Source organism: Mustelus asterias, chromosome 21, assembly GCF_964213995.1.
Source record: "Mustelus asterias chromosome 21, sMusAst1.hap1.1, whole genome shotgun sequence".
Lineage (NCBI taxonomy): Eukaryota > Metazoa > Chordata > Chondrichthyes > Carcharhiniformes > Triakidae > Mustelus > Mustelus asterias.
The window spans coordinates 74,701,787-74,723,919 of record NC_135821.1 but is presented as its reverse complement, the minus strand read 5'-3'; positions in this window follow the sequence as shown (position 1 = coordinate 74,723,919).

Here is a 22,133-nt window from a genome sequence, read left to right as displayed (position 1 = left end):
CTAACCCACTGTGCCACCGTGGGAAGCCCTGTTGACAGCAGTGGGACAGGAAGATTCCGCCACCGGCCAATGCTGGGCTGACTCTGACGTGCAAAACATACCTCCTCGCCCATAGCGTCTTACGTATCCTGAGGACGACTCAAAACACTTTGCAATGAAATAACCATGAGAATAATGTAAAAAAGCAGAAACGAGTATGCACATGTCAGGACCACACACACGGAAAGGTGATAATAACTACATAATCTTTTATAAGCAATGTTGGTTGAGGGATAAATGTTGGCCAAGACACCAAGGGGAATTCTCCTGCTCTCCTTCCAATGCTGTTCACTGCAGTATCGAGCACAATTATACGCTCCAGCTGTGGTGTGGAGCTGAACAAGTTTCTGATTTGTTATCACTGGAACTAAGCTGATGTTTCTCAGAACAGCTGTACCTTAAATAGCACCAGAGAAAATCATTTCTGGAGGCAGTACTTTAACACCAGAGGCAATTAAAGCATCTTAGTTATATAATACAGCAGTGCAGTCAGAGTCGCGGCTGTCACTGTTAATAGCCATGCAATATAAAAACACTTTTCAGTATTTACATTTCAGTCAATAAAATCTGATATTTCTCCCCCCTCCCCACCCACCTAACCCCAACCTAAAGATTCCTAAATGTGAGTTTACCTGTGAAAATTTAAATGCAACTAAAGTGTGGTCTCTCAGAATAATTGTTCCATGATTATTATTTATAATATGTCGTGAGTTATTCCGGTACTTTCCGCGAACAACGGAAGGAGGGAGTTGGTGCCTTGATCATTGATTGTGTCAGGAGCAGCGGCTGCCAATTCAGGGCATGTTTAGACTGAGCACAGTTGCCAAGTGAAGTGAGTCAAGGTAAAACATTTACTCTGAATGGAAAGGAGTGAGTTAATCAACAGAACTAATGCGCCTGAGAAGTGATCAAAGTAGATTCAGAAAACAAAGTGTTAAGATTTGAAAAACTGATATATAAAATTGCAGTATTAGTGTCCGGTGTCTTTAGCCCGACGCTGTAAACTATTTCAGTTTGGTTTAGTTTACACCAGGGCTTCCCAAACTTATCCAGCTATGGAACCCTTTTGACTTCCCAAGACTACTGACAGAACCCCCAAGAAACACTCAGACTATGTTGAAGAATTAAACATATAGAATTGATTTTTGATTCGTGTTAGGTGCCAACATGCAAAAACAAGTTCATAAAAGTATTTTTTATACCTCATAAATATGCATTTATTATAATCAATAAGCTCAACAAATACTTAAGTCCTGATGACCCTTGTCAAAGCTTTGACAAAGGGTCATCTGGACTCGAAACGTCAGCTCTTTTCTCTCCTTACAGAGGCTACCAGACCCGCTGAGATTTTCCAGCGTTTTCTCTTTTGGTTTCAGATTCCAGCATCCGCAGTAATTTGCTTTAATATTTAAGTCTTTACCTTTTTGCCACTTTAATGGGAGGAGTGATGCTTGTTTTCCTCACAAATCCATTTAATAAATGGAGCGCTACTGAATTCTCATATCCGACACACACACACACACAGATTCACACTCAGATAAAGCACGCACACACGCTCTCGCACACACATACACACAAGCTGTCACGTCTCTCACACACACACACACAAATACCTGTCTTTCTCACTTACGCACTCACCTCTATCTCTTTTATACAGACTCACACACTCTTATACAAACACTGACACTCTCATATACAGACTCACCTCTCTCTCGCACACTCACCTCTCTCTCGCACACTCACCTCTCTCACACACACACATTCATACTCACCTCTCTCACATACACACATTCACATTCACCTCTCTCTCGCACACACTCACCTCTCTCGCACACACTCACCACTCTCACACACACTTACCTCTCTCACACACACCTCTCTCACACACACACATTCACACTCACCTCTCTCTCACACACACTCACCACTCTCACACACAGGCCAGAATTTTACCATCCCGCTCGCCGCAGGAATTGGAGCAGGCGAGGGTCCGATCATGGAAAGGTCCGTTGACTTCAGACGAGCTTTACAGTTTGGGATGAGGGAGGGCGTAAAATCTTGCGCGCACACTCACCACTCTCTCTCATGTACACACACTCACACTCTCTCTCATGCACACACTCACCACTCTCTCTTACACACACACTCTCACACTGTCTCTCTTACACGCACACTCACCTCTATCTCACACACACATTCACCTCTCACACAAACACGAGCACACACGCACAACCCTCTCCACTCCTCCAAGTCAGCTTCCCCTCCCACCATATGGCTGCGACCTACCCCACTCCGCTCTCTGCTCGCCTTCACTCTCAGCCTTGCCTCTGATTTTCAATCCTGACTTTACCCCTTTTTGCAGCTCACCCAATCAGAGGCCATCTCCTGGGTGCATTGGCTACCGATAGGCTGACTCTGCACCCTTAAGTAGCGAACACAACATGAAAACCGCCTTTGATTGGGCAAGCCGGAAGGACTTGGATAGGTCAGACCTACCCATGGAACCCATGGAACCCAGTTTGGAAATCGCTGCTTTATAGTGTGATTCAGTAGGTTGTGGAGTCAACAACAACAACTTGCATTTATATAGCACCTTTAGTGTGGTAAGGGGGTCTTGTGGCACAGTGAGTTAGTTCTGAGCCCAAAGTTCAGGGTTCGAGTCCTGCTCCAGGACTTGACTGCCACAGAGGTGGGTTCATAGAAAGCATTCTTTCTGGTTGTATCACAGCTTGGTATGGCTCCTGCTCTGCCCAAGACTGCAAGGAATTTCAAAAGGTCATGAATGTAGCCCAATCCATCACCCAAACCAGCCTCCCATCCATTGACTCTGTCTACACTTCCCACTGCCTCGGAAAAGCAGCCAGCATAATTAAGGACCCCACGCACCCCGGACATTCTCTCTTCCACCTTCTTCCTTCGGGAAAAAGATGCAAAAGTCTGAGGTCACGTACCAACCGACTCAAGAACAGCTTCTTTCCTGCTGCTGCCAGACTTTTGAATGGACTTACCTTGCATTAAGTTGATCTTTCTCTACACCCTAGCTGTGACTGTAACACTACATTCTGCACTCTCTCATTTCCTTCTCTATGAACGGTATGTTTTGTCTGTATAGCGCACAAGAAACAATAATTTTCACTGTATGTTAATACATGTGACAATATTAAATCAAATCAAATCATAAAGCAGCCAATTAGTTTGATGATCAATCTGCAATGGGTTGCAATATGCCTTCAGTGAGAGCATCTCCTGGTCTGACATGCTTGATGGAACCATGACGTGGAGATGCCGGCATTGGACTGCGGTAAACACCGTAAGAAGTCTCACAACACCAGGTTAAAGTCCAACAGGTTTATTTGGTAGCACAAGCCACTAGCTTTCGGAGCGCTGCTCCTTCGACTCACCTGATGGAGGGGCAGCGCTCCAAAAACTAGTGGCTTGTGCTACCAAATAAACCTGTTGGACTTTAACCTGGTGTTGTGAGACTTCTTACTGACATGCTTGATGCAGAGAGGCATCTCTCCCGCTATAGCCTCTGGCTTCAGGCAGCAACTTGTTCTAGGAAATGCAAACTATGTGTGCATTATGAGTCTCTACAATGTGGGAAGCCTTCTAGGTTTAAGTCTGATGTGGTAAAACATTGCAGGACCCTGTTCAGACTCAAAATAATTTAGGTTGGCACTTGCAGAGAGAGCCAGGTTATTGGTAACTGCTTCCTTTCCCATGATCAGATTAAACATTCTAGTTCACTCTTAGTTAAGCTGCAGGAAGTTCAGCCAACATTCCTCCCTTCACTAACACTAGCAACACCAAAGGACTTTGGTCTTGTTTTCAGAACAAGGAACCAATTGATTGCTCTGTTTGGTTCTGCAGCAACAATATCTACACTTCACAAATAATTGATTGGTTGTGAAGCACCTTGGGATGCCCTGAGGTAACAGTGAGGAGGCTATTTAAATAATGTATTTCCATTGGAAGATTTTACACTTCAGAGCTTCTGAGAGAAAATCACATTCTGATCTCTCTGCCTAAATTCTCAATACGCACATCTGTTGCACAGAACTCTGCACAGGTAAACTGATACGTAAAACCTCTCTCGCTCCCAATTAAAAATAATAATTGCTGATTGCTCGCTTTTAATTATAGCTGCAACTTTAAGTTCTATCTATAATATTGAGCGTACATTAGTATATAAAGCATAAAAGATAGCAGAAAGTGGGTTAAGAGCTGTTATTTGGTATGTGGTAACTTATAGAATCATAGAATCTCTACAGCACAGATAGTGGCCATTTGGCCCATTGAGTCTGCACTCACTACCCAAAGGAGAATCCCACCAAGGTCTCCCCCACCTGCCTGCCCTATCCCCATAACCCCACCAATTTAGAATGGCCAATCCCCCTAACTTATTCATATTGGGACATTAAGGGGCAATTTAGCATAGTCAATCCACCTAACCTGCACATCTTTGGACTGTGGGAGGAAAACAGAGCACCCGGAGGAACCACACGCAGACAAAGAAAGAACAAAGAACAGTACGGTAGCACAGTGGTTAGCACTGCTGCTTCACAGCTCCAGGGTCCCGGGTTCGATTCCCGGCTCGGGTCACTGTCTGTGTGGAGTTTGCACATTCTCCTCGTGTCTGCGTGGGTTTCCTCCGGGTGCTCCGGTTTCCTCCCACAGTCCAAAGATGTGCGGGTTAGGTTGATTGGCCAGGTTAAAAAAAAAAAATTGCCCCTTAGAGTCGTGGGATGCATAGGTTAGAGGGATTAGTGGGTAAATATGTGGGGGTAGGGCCTGGGTGGGATTGTGGTCGGTGCGGACTCGATGGGCCGAATGGCCTCCTTCTGCACTGTAGGGTTTCTATGATTCTATGAGTACAGCACAGGAACAGGCCCTTCGGCCCTCCAAGCCCACACCGATCACGTTATCCTATCTAGACCAACCGCTTGTATCCCTCTATCCCCCGTCTGTTCATGCAGCTATCCAGATAAGTCTTAAATGTCATTAAAGTCCAAATGGAACATGCAAATTCCACACAGTCACCCAAGGCCAGAATCGAACCTGCTTCCCTGGCGCTGTGAGACAGCAGTGCTAAGCACCGTGCCGCCCGTATGCTATGATAGATTCTTACGTAATTTTGCAGACCAAAATTTCCAGATTCAAGCCAGGAATCTGGATCGACAGAGGAACAGAGCAGAGGATAGGTGCAGAGATTTGCTCTCCTGTTTGGTGTCACTCCTGAACTTCAAACAATAATTTTTCCAGTTTTCTTCCCTGCTTTGTCTTAAGTTTGCAAGACTCACTCGGGATGTATTTGTGACCGCTACAATTTGACTCAAGTGAGGCAAATAATCAGGTCTGGATCTCGGTCCATGTTAGGAAGTGTCAAGGGAAGACATCACAGGAACTCAGCACTCGGCTCAGTTTTGATGTCAAGTAGCCAGTCAGCAAGGCACATGGTCATCCAAAGGTGGTTTGTTGATATATACAAAACTGTCTCATAATAAGGATCAATGTGGTCGAAATTGGCCACAATTGCACCTGTTTTACAGGCCTGTAAGGGAATAAAGGTAAAGTTGCCACAGTTCCAGGTGACCATAGGTTGCTGTCCCCTTTGACTGCTGGTGATTTAACCTGAGCGTCGCCACACTTCAGGCAAGGGGCAAGATTGAGAAGGTGGGGCCTTCATGAATAACCTCTTTGCACATTAATGTCTGCTCTGGATGGAACCTAAAGTGCAAGTTATAAATTGGGTGAGGCCTTCTTTAGGTGACTCTGACAGTTGCCTGAAATAAGATGTCATTTTAGATCCAGCTTCCTAATTTTGAAGACAGTTTTATGCTTGCGACCTGCAAGGTCCTCTTGATCTTGAGCTGCCTAATCAATGGTCTTCAATGTAACAGCTGGAAGATTCCCGAAGCTCTGCAGAGTGTTTTTTTGCAGATGTCAGAAGGGGCAGATGTGCTTCTCCAGGTTCCACAAAACCATGGGCAGATTAGCCTGCCCACACTATTCCCTCAATGTCCTGTCACCAAAGCCGGTCTTATTAGGCGACCTTGATGATTTGATTTGATTTGATTTGATTTATTATTGTCACATGTATTAGCATATAGTGAAAAGTATTGTTTCTTGTGTGCTATACAGACAAAGCATACCATTCATTGAGAAGGAAAGGAGAGGGCGCAGAATGTAGTGTTACAGTCATAGCTAGGTGATGCGCTACTCAAACACGAGGCCTGAAGCTCAGTAAATGAAAGGCTTTTATTTACTGTAATGAAGCTGCCAGAACTTATATACACGATCCCAGACTGAAGGGGTCCCGGCCAGAGCAGGGACTCTTATACCTCTCCCAGGAGGCGGAGCCCGACTGGGATGTGCCACAACACTACAGTACAAAGGTGTAACAACCCCACCCTAACCCCAACAGTAACAATAGCACAACCCAACAGTAACATATGTACATCCTTGTAGTACTGGCCAGCCCCTGGCTCAGTACTATCCAGTGGGAACCAACGATGGTTCACCACACTAGGGTGTAGAAAGATCAGCTTTGTGCGAGGTAGGTCCATTCAAAAGCCAGATGGCAGCAGGTAAGAAGCTGTTCTTGAGTCGGTTGGTATGTGATTTCAGACTTTGCATCCTTTTCCTGATGGAAGAAGGGTGCATGTGGTCCGTAATTATGCTGACTGCTTTTCCAAGGCTGCGGGATGTATAGACAGAGTCAATGGATGGGAGGCTGGTTTGTGCGATGGATTGGGTTACATTCACAGCTTTTTGTAGTTTCTGTGGTTTTGGACAAGCAGGAGCCATACCAAGCTGTAATACAACCAGAAAGAATGCTTTCTATGATGCATCTATAAAAGTTGGTGAGAGTCGTAGCTGACATGCCAAATTTCTTTAGCCTTCTGAGAAAGTAGAGGCATTGGTGGGCTTTCTTAACTATAGTGTCGGAATGGGGGGACTAGGACAGGTTGGTGATTGGTTAACATTAGGTAGGCCCAGCCAAGCAATTGTATCATTCATTGATGTCCACAGCATGCTTGAACCATAGTGATGAGCTCGACGATGAAATTCCTTTGGTCCTTGGGCTTCTCCATCCTTTTTTTCTATTCATTCGTGGGACATGGGCATCGCTGGCTGGCCAGCATTTATTGCCCATCCCTAGTTGCCCTTGAGAAGGTGGTGGTGAGCTGCCTTCTTGAATCGTTGCAGTCCATGTGTTGTGGGTTGACCCACAATGCCGTTAGGGAGGGAATTCCAGGATTTTGACCCAGCGACTGTGAAGGAACGGCGATATATTTTCAAGTCAGAACAGTGGGTGGCTTGGAGGGGTGGTTACCTTGTTTCCATGGTAACTGCGGAAAGTCTGGAACAGGGTGGTGGAGGCCAGGACATTGAGTAAATTTAAGGAAGAGGTGGGCAGATCTTTAATTAGTAAGGGTTTGAAGGTGAACGGGCAAGTAAGTGGAGTTGAGGCAGGGGTGAGGTTAGCCAGGATCGTATTAAATGGTGAAGCAAGCTCGAGGGGCTGAATTGCCTATTCCTGCTCCTATTTCTTATGATCCTTGCTCACAAATTTAGGCCGCAATGTTACCAGGGAATGAAACAAGGAAACGTGAAGAAAAGTGTTTGTGATATTATTAACATAATAGGGAAATAGCCTACAATTAATTGAAGAGAAAATTGCATGTCCAATATATATTACCAGGTAGCTGCATAATGATAAGTTGATGATTATAATATTAATGACTAACAATAGCTTCATTATAATGTAACATTTTGCTGCAATTCTTTGAAGTGTGCTGGTAATGAAGAATTGATTGGTTGTATTGAAGATGGAACTGTACCGTTTACCATTCTATTCTAATATAAACCACTATACTGTTATCCAGCCGCTCGAATGGTTTTACCTTACACATTGATTGCTCTGTAATGAGTTTGTTATTTATAAAACTTAAAGTACTTCAGTACTTAATATAAAACATGTTTTGTTGTGACAGTGCCGATGGGAATTTTTTAATATATATTTTTACACAGCTCCCTCAAAGTCGGATTTTAACTGTTTCAAATACATTTAGATTTTCCAAGCTCAATTCTCATTGTGTGTTTTATGTGATCCGCGCAGTGCAGGAATGGGGTCGGGCCCAGACCTCCATCATGTACAGTAACATTGAGAGGACCTGGCACCCGATAACCACCTTCTTCCCCGCGTCACTCCCACATGCCGGGTTTTTGTTTTACCGTGGCTACACACTTCATCGGTTTTTGGCGCACACCCTGGTTCCCCTAAACCATGTTCCCGGGACCTTCAGGTATCCTGACCTGACAGTGCAGGGGACAAAGGATTGGTCGACCGGTTTCCAAAGAACATGGCTTCACTCTTGCCACCATTTGTGTTGGATCCCGAGGCCAATTCAGATGAATCGCAGATGGTCATCAGTCTGTGCACTGGCAGAGGATCCAAGCAGAAGACAACGACATTGTCCATGTACAGCAAGGCTTTGATCTGTGTGTCTCTGTTGACTGGGATCATCATCCTACTTATGTCTGCATCCTTCCTGATGGTGTGACGTTAATGTACCTTTAAGAAAGATCTCTGCAGCTCTCACAACCTCAGCTGATATCATTATGGCACCAGCTTGACTGGAGATGTCTCTTTATTGCGACTTAAATGGCAGGGGGGAAGGGAGGGGGCAGAGGGTGGGGAGGTTTATTTATGTTTACTGGGATGCTTATGATTCTGCATTGTTAGGAATAAAACTGGGACAGGTCAAGTGATAGGAGTTTTTTCATTTTCAGTTTGGAGCTGCAGGTTTGAGTTTTAGTTTTAGAAGGGGCATCAAGCGGAAAAGAATTCTCTCTCCCTGGTTTTGGAAATTCTGCTGCTCATTTGAAAACAGGATCTTGCCTTTCTGGGAGGGTGGAGGGGGATGTGGTTTGGCTGTTGATGGCTTTTCTAGAGTCCCTGGTGTTTTGGGAAGTTGTTCTGACTTCAAACTGTTCTGAGTCTCTCCAGAGAACTGCTGACTTCATCCGAAGTCCAGTATCACGTGAACATTAGTCTTTCCTATGTTAAACCTGTGAAAAGGGTCTTTTGTCTACGGGATTGGCTTGATTAGAAGACATTAGATCTATTTATTAAGGGTTATACATTATAGTGGTTGTTTTGTTTCTTGTTTGTAATTGATAAGAGTTTGTGCACATTTTCTTACTATACATGTTAACTATATTCTTAAATAAACTTTGTTTGATAAAAGCTCCCTTGTGGGTCATTTGAATCATACCTGAAGTGAAACCTATCATGCTTATCCTAGCTCAATTCAAGAGGCAAAACTTATGATCCAGGCAGGCTCCATAAAACACTTTGGAGTTTCTGACCTGAACCACAACAATGGACTTAACCAAAGGTTTGATACTGCACAGGGACAAGGCAGGAGAGAGAGGACAGCACTGCCTGATGCCAGATTTGATCAAAAAGCTTTCTAATTCCCACCCATTGACCAAAACTGCACCACTGATGCTTCTGCAGAGCAGTTGGATCCAATAATGGATTCCCTCCCCCTATTTTGGAGAACAAATCCATCATGTAGGTATGCAGTATATTGTCAAAGACCTCCTCTTTGTCGAAACTGATGAGGTAGGTGCCCACCCCCTCATCACACACACAGGTGACCGCCACCCCCTCATCACACACACAGGTGATCATATCCCTGACTAGCACGAGGCAATCTGAGATCATTCTGCCGGACACAGCACAGGACGGGTCAGGGTGGGTGGATCAGCAACTCCAGAGCAGACTTGACTTCATTGTTGATGACCTTGGTTTTTTCAGTCCACATTAAGCAGTGAAACGAGTTGCCAGTTTTTGATTTCCACTCTCTCCCCGTGAAATTTCCCCTCCACATCAGACACCAATTTAACTTGGAACTATATCGCCATTCCTTCAATATTTTGGAACTCCCTCCACAACATCATTGGGTGTACCTACACCACATGGGATTTAAAGAGACCATCACCTCCTCAAGGGCAATCTTTTTTTCTATTCATTCGTGGGACATGGGTGTCACTGGCTGGCCAGTGTTTATTGCCCATCCCTAGTTGCCTGAGGACAGTTGAGTATCAACCACATTGCTGTGGCTCTGGAGTCACATGTCGGCCAGACCAAGTAAGGATGGCAGATTTCCTTCCCTAAAGGACATTAGTGAAGCAGGTGGATTTTTCCGGCAATCGTTTCACGGTCATCAGTAGATTCTTAATTCCAGATATATTTTTAATTGAATTCAAATGCCATCATCTGCTGTGGCGGGATTCGAACCCTGGTCCCCAGAACATTAGCTGAGTTTCTGGATTAATAGTCCAGCGATAATACCACTAGGCCATCACCTCCGCCTCAGCAATTTACAATAAATTTGGGCCTTGCCAGAGATTCCCATATCCCATGAGCAAATAAAAGCCTTACCGTGTCTCTCAGATCTATCTGTAAGTATTTCAAATACAATTACTTTAAGGGGGTGATTCTCTGGTTCCACACGTATAGGTGCAAATCCCGTTATGGCCGGAGACTCTTGCGAGAGGGGACATAACATGATTTCCACCTGGGAGAACTCATTTTGGGATTCTCCCCACCTCCGGCCAAAGACGCAATCTGGTTCACACCCAGTGAGAGTGTGAACCAGATTGGTATATTTAAATCCTCATTTAATCCGGCACATTCTTTGGAGAGGGTACAGAAAAGATTTACCAGGATGTTGCCTGGTACGGAGGACATTAGCTATGAGGAGAGGTTGGAGAAACGTGGTTTGCTCTCACTGGAACGACGGAGGTTGAGGGGTGACCTGATAGAAGTCTACAAGATTATGAGGGGCATGGACAGAGTGGATCGTCAGAAGCTTTTTACCAGAGTGGAAGAGTCAATTACTTGGGGGCATAAGTTTAAGGTGCGAGGGGCAAGGTTTAAAGGAGATGTATGAGGCAGGTTTTTTACACAGAGAGTAGTGGGTGCCTGGAACTTGCTGCCGGGGGAGGTAGTGGAATCAGATACGATAGTGACTTTTAAGGGGCATCTTGATAAATACATGACTAGGATGGGAATAGAGGGACATGGTCCCCGGAAGGGTAGGGGGTTTTAGTTCAGTCGGGCAGCATGGTCGGTGCAAGTTTGGAGGGCCGAAGGGCCTGTTCCTGTGCCGTAATTTTCTTTGTTCTTTTGTTCTTTGTTCTTTATTCTGTTTTAAACCGGATTCACCTGGCTCCCGGAATTCACCAACTCACCGGCACGTGAAGCCAGCAGGAATCGCTACTGGTCTCCGCAAACGGCGGGGGGGGGGGGGGGGGGGGGGGGCGGCTTGGTGGCCATTGGAGCCCGAATGTGGTCAGAGGCACTGCCTAAGGGAGGCCTGAAGGGGGGGGAAGGGCATAATGGGAGCCATGAAGGGGGGGACCTGAAGCGGGGGAAGGGGGGAGGCTGAAGGTGGGGAGCCTTTGCTGACCCCGTAGTGGGTTTTCATTCACTTGGTGGTGGTGGGGAGGAGGGATGGTCGCTGGTAGTGGTGATTGTGCGGTAGGAGCCTGATGCCAATGAAATGGGGGGGGATCTTTGCCGGTGGGTAGGGGAGGATTGGTCTGTAGGGTTATCTAGAGATCAGGGTGCCCCTTAAAAATGGTAGTCTGAGCTCTGAGGAGCCAGCCATGCCGGATCTTTAGATCCCATGTATCTCTTTCCCAGTGGGAATTGCCCCGTGCTCCAAGAGAATGTCTAAGTGTGGGTGGATTACGATCCGGATTGCACCAACTCACCCAACTGGAATCACACCGTGTTTCCCCCCGGGGAAACTCTCAGAAATGCTTTGGGAGAATTGTGCCCAGACCGGGTAAATTATCTGGAAGTACAATAAACATTGTACTGTTTTGAAACACAGGAACTATTTTGCAATCAGCAAGGACCCTAGTAACAGAAGACAGAGTTAAATGAGGAAGAACCTCACATCCAAAACAATTAATGCTACATTGGTAAGCTGCTTTCAGCTGAGCTGGGCAAATATCTGCTTAGGAAAGGGATTTAAGGTTAGCATGCTAAGTATAGACATGTTAAAGCTTTCTGCTGATCTGTACTTGAGAGTTGGGAAGAATTTCTGTTCTTGGAATTATTATTTGTGATGATTTTCTTTCTTGGAAATTTGAACAGACTACATTGAGCCATTACTATGCAACAGCATCGATCTTTTGAAAAAAATGTGCATTTTTTATTCCATAGCTACTTACGTTTCCCAGTGATGTCTAAACATAATAATGTTTGTTTTTCCCTTGCCATATCTGCAGAATTGCAGTTTTCTATAAACTCACCTGAAGTACAATGGTGCCCAAAGCACCTGGGAGTTTGGAAAGCTCACAAGTGCCCTTCAAGCCTAAAAGAAAGGTCATTGTTACATATAGGGTTGCCCGATAGCTTATTGGATAAACACTTACACTGCAGGTGTTGGACTATTAAAAAGACTTGCATTTCTATGACCATCTTTCCTGGCTACCATATGGTTCAAAGCACTTTACAGCCAATGAAACACTTCTCACTGCTGGGATATAGGAGACACACTAACCAATGCGCACTCAGAAAACAGCAATGTAATAATGACCAGATAATCTATTACAGTGATGTTGATTAAGGGATAAATATCGGCCAGGATGCCAGGGCTAATTCCTCCACTCCTCTTTGACATTGTTGCATGGGATCTTTTGTATCCACCTTAGAGGGAAAGCTTAGCTAGATGTCTCATCCTTAAGACAGCAGCTGGAATCTTGTTGAGGTGATGGCAGTCTCTGCCTCATCACCTCTTATCAGAAGGGCATCTTGTGCCACTCAAGGCATGTGTCAATGGTGGGCCTTCCCCCGGGACCAAGGACCCCAGGGGCAGAGGCCCCACCCACCAAGTGCTGCCAGCCAACCAGAGGCTGACAGCTCCATCCAGGGAGGCAGTGGCTGCTGCCGGTATTGCACCCACCCAGCCAAGGCCCAGTGTCGCAAATGGAACCCAGGCCACAAGTGAGTGATGGCAGGAGGGGTATCTCGGTTTGGGAATCATGTGAGGCGGGGGGGGGGGGGGGGTGGGGGAGAGCAGCAGCGTGAGCAGTGAAGGAGCTCTCAGCATCATCGTCCCACACTCCCCTTGCCGACTCCCACAATCAGGCACGGGGTGCCTTTGAACGAGGATCCGCACCCGCCCCCTGCCTCCACCGCACTGCCTCTCCCCACACCCCCCCCCAGATTTCCATCAACAATGCCACTTGCTGTGCTTATCGCATGGCAAATCAGCCTGCCTGCCATTGTGTTACTATCACAGCAGCAGAGACCCTTAAATGAACATTAATTGCTTAATTAAAGGCCTCAATTGCAGGGCAAGAAGGCCGTCCACAAGTGTTTCTGCCACGAACTTAATCGGTGCGGAGATAGAATCATAGAATCCCTGCAATGCAGGAAGAGGCCATTCAGCCCATCATGTCTGCACTGACTCTCCATAAGAACATCCTACCCATCTGCCCAATCCCCCATAATCCCGCGCATTCACCATTGCTAATCCTCTTAATCTACACATCTTTGGACTGTGGGAAGAAATCGGAGCACCTGGAGGAAACCCACACAGACACGGGGAGAATGTGCACAAGTAGGCTCTCTGGAGAGCTGGATGAAGTGGGAGAGTGAATCACAAGGCACCCAAGGGCGGAATTGAACATGGGTCCCTGGGCTGTGAGGCAACAGTGCTAACCACTGTGCCACCGTACTGCCCTTGGATACCCACCCTCCCATCAAATGATCCCCGCCACCAAACCTATCACAGGTGAGGCTCCAGAATTTCGCCCAGCATATCTGACAGTGAGGTCCTGGACTCTTCTTTACGGGACGTGGGCGTTGCTGGCTAGGCCAGCTTTTCTTGCCCATCCCTAGTTGCCAGTGAGAAGGTGGTGGTGAGCTGCCTTCTTGAACTGCTGCAGTCCATGTGGTGTAGGTACACCCACAGTGCTGGAGGTCCAGGATTTTGACCCAATGACATTGAAGGAACAACAACATATTTCTAAGTCAGGATGGTGAATGGCTTGAAGAGGAACCTCCAGGTGGTAGTGTCCCCAGGTATCTGCTGCCCTTGTTCTTCTAATGGTAGTTGTCATGGGTTTGTAAAGTGCTGTCTGAGGAATCTTGGTGAGTTCCTGCAGTGCTTACATTCAAACATAGAAGATTGAAGCAGGATGAGACCATTCGGCCCTACGAGCCTGCTCCACCATTCATCACGATCGTGGCTGATTGTCCAATTCAGTAGCCTAATCCTGCATTCGCCCCAAGTACTATATCCAGCTGCCTTTTGAATGCATTCAATGTTTTGGCATCAACTACTTCCTGTGGTAATGAATTCCACAGGCTCACCACTGGGTGAAAAAATGTCTCCTCATCTCCATCCTAAATGGTCTACCCTGTATCCTCAGACTGTGACCCCTGGTTCTGGACTCCCCAACCATCGGGAACATCCTCCCTGCATCTACCCTGTCTAGTCCAGTTAGAATTTTATAAGTCTCTATGTAGATTCTTGTAGATGCATCTTTAACCCACAACTTCCGAACTCAAAGGTGAGAGTGCTGCTCAGACAGTCACAGCTGACATGTGAGGAGTGTGCAGGTCTCCAGGTTTGAACCCAACTTTCTAGCTTGGCTCATGGCCACTGAGGGAGCACAACAACTGAATTCAGCTTTCGTGGCCCACCCTCCTGATGGCTATCCAAACTCAGCTGCTGGAAATCATTCCATGTTCATGTGGTAAAACACTTCATTTCTAACGGAATGGCCCATCTTGCTTTCAACGGACAATTGAACTCTACATTCTTTAATGAGTCTGGTTGATAAATCTTCAGCTCAACCTTCAGACTTTGATGAAAGGAGGGATGATGAAAACAAATTCAACTCCTTAAAAACCCACCCCAAATTCTCCTGGCAAATTCTGGCAAATTCTCAGCTTGTACTCTGCTCCCTAATTAAAGGGGAAAGTTGGCAAGAAGAGGCACTGCTGAAGGATGAAGTAAACGGAACAGTGAAGCAATATTCTTCGCAAGAGCCACAACGTTAGGGTTGGATTTGATGAGACTAAGGGTGGGATTTTACGACCGCATCCCAGTGGCATGTTTTCCAGCGACAGAGGCAGCTCGCCACTGGCCACTGGCGCTACGGTGCTTTGCATGGCTTGACTATCCCACCCCCAGGGAACCCGCTATGGGAATGGGTCACCCTTTGGCAGGGCCTGAAAATCTGCTGGCAGGTAGGGTCAGAAAATGCAGCCCTAATAGTTTTGGTAGCCATTGCAAAAATGACCGCAGATAGATGACTAATATACGTTAATGTTCAGGAAACACTGTTGCGATCACGTTAGCCACAACTTCCTCCTGCCCCAACACAACAGATTAATAGCTGATATTAGAATAGAATACTAGGAGGCCATTCGGCCCTTCGGATCTGCACCGATTCTCCGACAGAGCATCTTACCCCAACCCATCCAGTCCTATCCCCGCATTTCGACATATTTACCCCGCTAATCCCCCTAATCTATACACTTTGGGCACTCAGGAACAATTTAGCATGGCCAATCCACCTAACTTGCACATCTTTGGAGTGTGGGAGGAAACCAGAGCACCCGGAGGAAACCCACGCAGACATGGGGAGAATGTGCAAGCTCCACCCAGACAGTCACCTGAGGCCAGAATTGAACCCGGGTCCCTGGCCCTGTGAGCCAGCAGCGCTAACCACTCTACCACCGTGCTGCCCTGATATCAGAAGCAAATTGATTATTGCAAAAAGCCTTTGAAGGATATATCTTACACTGTATAATCTATAATATTACAATAGTGCCACCATTATCGGCATTATAGGGCGGGACTTTCCAGCCTCGCTCTCCCCGAAACGGGAAAATCCCGCCTGAGGTCAATGGACCTTTCCCATGGTCCAGCCCTCGCCCACTCCGATTCCCGTGGTGGGCAGGACAGTAAAATTCACCCCTATCTGTATCGAAAACATTGGTGGTTTCATCTGCTCTGAAAAAGTAGTGACAAATACAGAGTCAAAAATTACAGGGGTTTCCTTGCAGTTTTGCATAGGAGAGTACAGAGAAAACCTTCTTCTAATAAAATCCTTTTTAAAGTCTCAAAACAAAACACATGTTCAACACAGAGATAAAATGTCAAAGCTGTCGCCTCAGGGGAAATAAGAGGTCTCTCTTCACAAGCCCGTAGCAAAGCAATAAACTGGCATATGCCCCACTGAACGCTGACTTGCTGCCATTGTCGGGACAGTGGTCCATTTAAGTTCCGCACAATAGGGACGTGGCAAACAGCAGTGCCTTTCTATTCACTCTCCCCACTTCATCCAGTTCTCCAGAGAGCCTTGGCTTTTCTGAGTTCCGTGCTCAAGTGCTCAGTCGTCAGTCGATCAAAGGGGCTTAAGTGAGACAAAAGGAAACCAGTCTGGGGATTCCCCACAAATAACCCCCCTCCCTTCCCCTTCTGCAACAAAAGGTTTTCAACACATCAGCACCTGACCTGAGCAGGAAGATGAGCATCCATCAAAACACAATATAATCAGCATTTCATGATGAAGGTAAAAAAAACACTCACCATCAGATGGAGAATTGCTTGGGACAATACACGAACTCATCCAGCAGATAAATGCTAACAGTACTTTGGAAGATTGATATTGCAGAGAAGAATTACACAGGAGATGCAAAATCTTTGAAAATATTTTTATAGATACGAATTACAGCATACATTGTCCCCTTGCTAACTGGGCATCCTTCCTTACACTCATGACTTAGCACCTCAAAGCTCATTTCTGCCAAACCAAATTCTTAAGTTTAAGTTCATTTATTATTGTGACAATTAACACTGCAGTGAAGTTACTGTGAAAATCCCCTAGTCGCCACACTCCGGCACATGTTTGGGTACACTGAAGGAGAATTTTGCATGGCCAATGCACCTAACCAGCATGTCCTTTGGACTGTAGGAGGAAATCGGAGCACCCGGTGGAAACCCACGCAGACACGGGGAGAACGTGCAGACTCTGCACAGACAGTGACCCAAACCAGGAATTGAACCCAGGTTCCCTGGTGCTGTGAGGCAGCAGTGCTAACCCACTGTGCTACCATGCTGCCCGATTCTGGGTCTTAGAATGTGGAATCTTTGGCCTGTTTGTAGAAATAAAGCACAGCACGGTGGCACAGTGGTTAACACTGCTGCCTCACAGCGCCAGGGACCCGGGTTCAATTCCTGCCTCAGGTGTCTGCGTGGAGTTTACATGTTCCCTCCGTGTTTGCATAGGTTTCCTCTGGGTGCTCCGGTTTCCTCCCACACACCAAAGATGTGCAGATTAGGTTGATTGGTCATGCTAAATTGTCCCTTAGTGTCAGGGAGATTAGCAGGCTAAATATGTGGGGATTATGGGGATAGGGCCTGGGTGGAATCGCCGATGCAGGCTTGATGAGCCAAATGGCCTCCTTCTATGGGGATTCTATGATGATTCTGTGAACAATGATAAACTGGTTGCTTTAATTTAAAATAGTTATGCGCATCATACTGTTTAGAACCATTTCCATTTAGGTGTTCGTTGAGGTCAGATTGAAGTGGCTGCTATCTGCTGGCCTTTTCCCGTGTTTACGCTACCCTTGTGCCAGTGGCAGAACCATAGGCCAATTTTTCTTGGGTCTCTGCTTCTATTGCCAGGCTAAATGATAGTGTAGTTGGCAGATTGGTAGTGTAAATACTAAAGGGCTGTTTTATAACTGGCAGCCTACTCAAATCTGACCCAAACCAGCGCTGGTTGAAAAGTGGCTTTGAGGAAGCGATGCCATCTCTGACAAAAGGTCATCAATATAAAGTATTCACTGACTTTGTATCTCGACAGATACTGCCAAACCTGCTGAATCATAGAATGGTTACAACAGAGAAGGAGGACCCCACGCACCTCAGGTATACTCTCGTCCACCCAATCCATCACGCAAACCAGCCTCCCATCTGCACTTCCCGCTGCCTCGGCAAAGCAGCCAGCATAAGTAAGGACCCCATGGACATTCTCTCTTCCACCTTCTTCCTTCGGGAAAAAGATACAAAAGTCTGAGGTCACGTACCAACCGACTCAAGAACAGCTTCTTCCCTGCTGCTGTCAGACTTTTGAATGGACCTACCTCGCATTAAGTTGATCTTTCTCTACACCCTAGCTATGACTGTAACACTACATTCTGCACTCTCTCGTTTCCTTCTCTTTGAACGGTATGTTTTGTCTGTATAGCGCGCAAGGAACAATACTTTTCACTGTATGTAAATACATGTGACAATAATAAATCAAATCAAATCAAATCAAAACCTTCTTCCGTTGGGAAAAAGATGCAAAAGTCTGAGGACACGTACCAACTGACTCAAGAACAGCTTCCTCCCTGCTGCCATCAGACTTTTGAATGGACTTATCATATATTAAGCTTTCTCTACACCCCCTCTGTAACTGTAACACTATATTCCACACCCTCTCCTTTCCTTCTCCCCTATGTACTTTATGAGCGGTATGTTTTTGGCTGTATAGCGCACAGGAAACAATACTTTTCACGGTATACATATGACAATAATAAATCAAATCAAATCAAAAAAGCCTACTACATCCAGGCCTGCCCTTCGTAATGGCAAATCAGCTAGTCCCACCACGCACCCGCCCCCACCCGCCTTTCCCCCTGTAGCCCTACAAATCTTTTCCTTTCAGATAATTGTCCAATTTCCATTTGAAAGCCACAATTGTATCTGATTCCACCAATACTATTCAATTGTTAGGAGTTATTATTAAAGAAGTTATAGAAGGGCACTTGGATAAATTCAAGGTAATCAGGCAGAGTCAACATGGTTTTGTGAAAGGGAAAATCATGTTTGACCAACTTATGGGAGTTCTTTGAGGAAGTGACATGTGCTGTGGGTGTACTGTACACTGATTTCCAGAAGTCATTTGATAAAGTTTCCACATCAAAAGTTATTACAGGGGAAAAAGTGTTCATGGTGTAGTGGGTAACAAGTGGAAAAAGATTGGGTAGATGGATTATAACTTGGGAGAATATGAAATTGTCTATTTTGGTTGGAAGAATAAAAAAAAGCTCATTATCTAAATGGTGAGAGATTGCAGAGCTCTGAGATGCAGAGGGATCTGGATGTCTTAGTGCTTGAATCGCAAAAAACTAGTATGCAGGTAGAGCAAGTAATTAGGAAAGCTAATAGAATGTTCTCACTTATTGCAAGGGGGAATTGAAGATAAAAGTAAGGAGGTTATATTTCAGTTGTAGAGGTATTTGTCAGACCATTGGCAGGACTTTACCGAGATCGGAAATTCCCACCTAAGCTCAATGACATTTTCATTGTCTGCCCCTCGCCCGCTCCGATGCCATGGTGACCGAGGCAGTAGAATTCCGGCGCACATCTGTCGGACTGTGTACAGTTTTAGCCTCCTTATTTAAAGAAGCATATAAGTGTGTTGGAAGCAATTCAGGGAAGGTTTACCAGATTAATACCTGCAATGGGCAGATTGCCTTATGAGGAAAGGTTGGAGAGATTAGGCTTGCATCCATGGGAGTTTAGAAGAGTCAGAGGTGACTTGATTGAAACACATAAGATCCTGAGGAGTCCTGACAGGGTGGATGTGGAGAGGATGGTCCCTTTTGTGGGAGAATCTAGAACTAGGAGGTTGCAGTTTAAAAATAAGGGGTCACCCATTTAAAATGGAGATTAACCTAAATGTTTTCACTCAGAGGGTCGTGAATCTTTGGAACCCTCTTCCTGAAGAGTCGATGGAAGCAGAGTCTCTGAATATTGAGGCAAAGGCCATTGATTCTTGGAAACCAAGGGGGTGATAGATCATAGGGTGAGGTGGGATGCAGATTTGAGGGTACTATCAAATCATCCATGATCTTATTAAATGGCGGAATAGGCTCAAGGGGCTAAATGGCCTACTCCTGCTCCTTGTTCATTTGTAACACTCTCAGGCAATGCTTTCCAGATCCTAACCATACACAGCACAAAAATATTTTTCCTGTCTCTGGTTCTTTAGCCAATCGCTTCACTGCGTTGTCTTCTGATTTTCGACCTTCCACCAATGGGAACAATTTCTCCAGATCCATTGTGTCCAGCACCCTCACGATTTTGATCAGATCCCCACCTTCCCTTTTCGAAAGAGAACAGCTTCAGCTTCTCCAATCGATCCTTGGAAGAGAATATTTCCAGCACTTTCTGCTTTTTTTTCCAAGTTTACTGCATTAGTTTACTGAGGGATAATTTGGAGGGTTAGAGGGAAGGGTTGGGTGAGTGAAACTGGCTGAAATGTCCGTGTAGAGGGCTGGCACAGAGACAAATGCTAGAATTCTACCGCCCCGTCCACCACAGAATCGGAGCGAGCGAGGGGCGGAGAATGGAAATGTCCATTTACTTTGGGCAGGATATTCCGGTTTCAGGTCGAGCGAGGCCATAAAATTCCACCCAAAGAGTTGAATGGCCTCCCCCTGTGCTGTAGACATTCTAGGATGCCATTTAGCCCCTGGTGCTGTTCATGGTAATACCTGCTAGTTAATAGCTAACCTTTTCACCAGTTTTTTTTAACTGCGCTAGGGGAGTTGTGACATGATGTGGAGATGCCGGCGTTGGACTGGGGTAAACACAGTAAGAAGTTTAACAACACCAGGTTAAAGTCCAACAGGTTTATTTGGTGGCAAAAGCCACACAAGCTTTCGGAGCCTTAAGCCCCTTCTTCAGGTGAGTGGGAATTCTGTTCACAAACAGGGCATATAAAGACACAGACTCAATTTACATGAATAATGGTTGGAATGCGAATACTTACAACTAATCAAGTCTTTAAGAAACAAAACAACACCCTGTTTTTGAAAAGAATTCCCACTCACCTGAAGAAGGGGCTTGGAGCTTCGAAAGCTTGTGTGGCTTTTGCTACCAAATAAACCTGTTGGACTTTAACCTGGTGTTGTTAAACTTCTTACTGTAATTGTGACATGCCAGTTATGCATTTGATAGTAAGTGTTGGGCCAGGAGGCCCAACAAAATGGTGTTAGATAACGCCAATTATCTGACCTTCGCTGGTTTGCAACTTGTTAACATCATACTTTACATATTCAAAGGCTAAGCTAGTCACAGACTCTCAACAAAACTAGCTCACTGGGGAAACATGATCAAGAGAATTACTTAATCTCCTTGCAATTCACACCTCGCATATTTCAGGTGCAAGTGAAAGGTGCGAAGTGTGAAGTACATAGAGGTTAAATAGCTGTATATGAATGGAGGCTCAAAGCACTGGTGTCACATAACACCATTCAGAATCATTGTTATTGCTGCTACAGCAGGCAATCACTTCAGTTGTTGAAAAGTGAAAGTGGGCCAGGAAACTAACAGGGGGGGCGGGGACAGGGGGGAAATTTTGCAGATTTTACAATGACTTCCAGAGTTGCAGAACTCTGTCAGCTCAGGTTAAGTTTTAAGTTTATTTATTAGTGTCACAAGTAAGGCTTACATTAACACTGCAATGAAGTTACTGTGAAAATCCCCTAGTCGCCACACTCCGGCGCCCGTTCGGGTTCACTGAGGGAGAATTTAGCATGGCCAATGCACCCTAACCAGCTTGTCTTTTAGACTGTGGGAGGAAACTAGAGCACTCGGAGAAAACCCAAGCAGACGCGGTGGAGGGAAATGTGCAGACTCCGCACAGAATCGAACCTGAGTCCCAGGCGCTGTGAGGCAGCAGAGCTAATCACTGTGCCATCATGTCATCCCTTTGTTGATGCAGCAAAGTGAGTTTGATACCTGCATCCATTTAGAGTGACTTTGGACAATGGCACAAAACAGCAATTCAGCAGAGCATTTTATATCTCTCCCTATTTTAATTTCCGCTACCTTCTAAGGAAATGGAAGTAGAGAGAGATGTAAAATATACTGACTTCATTACCACTCATTGTACTTATACCACGTGGAACGGCAGCAGTTCAAGAATGTGGCTCCCCACATTCTCAAGGGCAAATTAGGATGGACGACAAATGCTGACCTTACCAG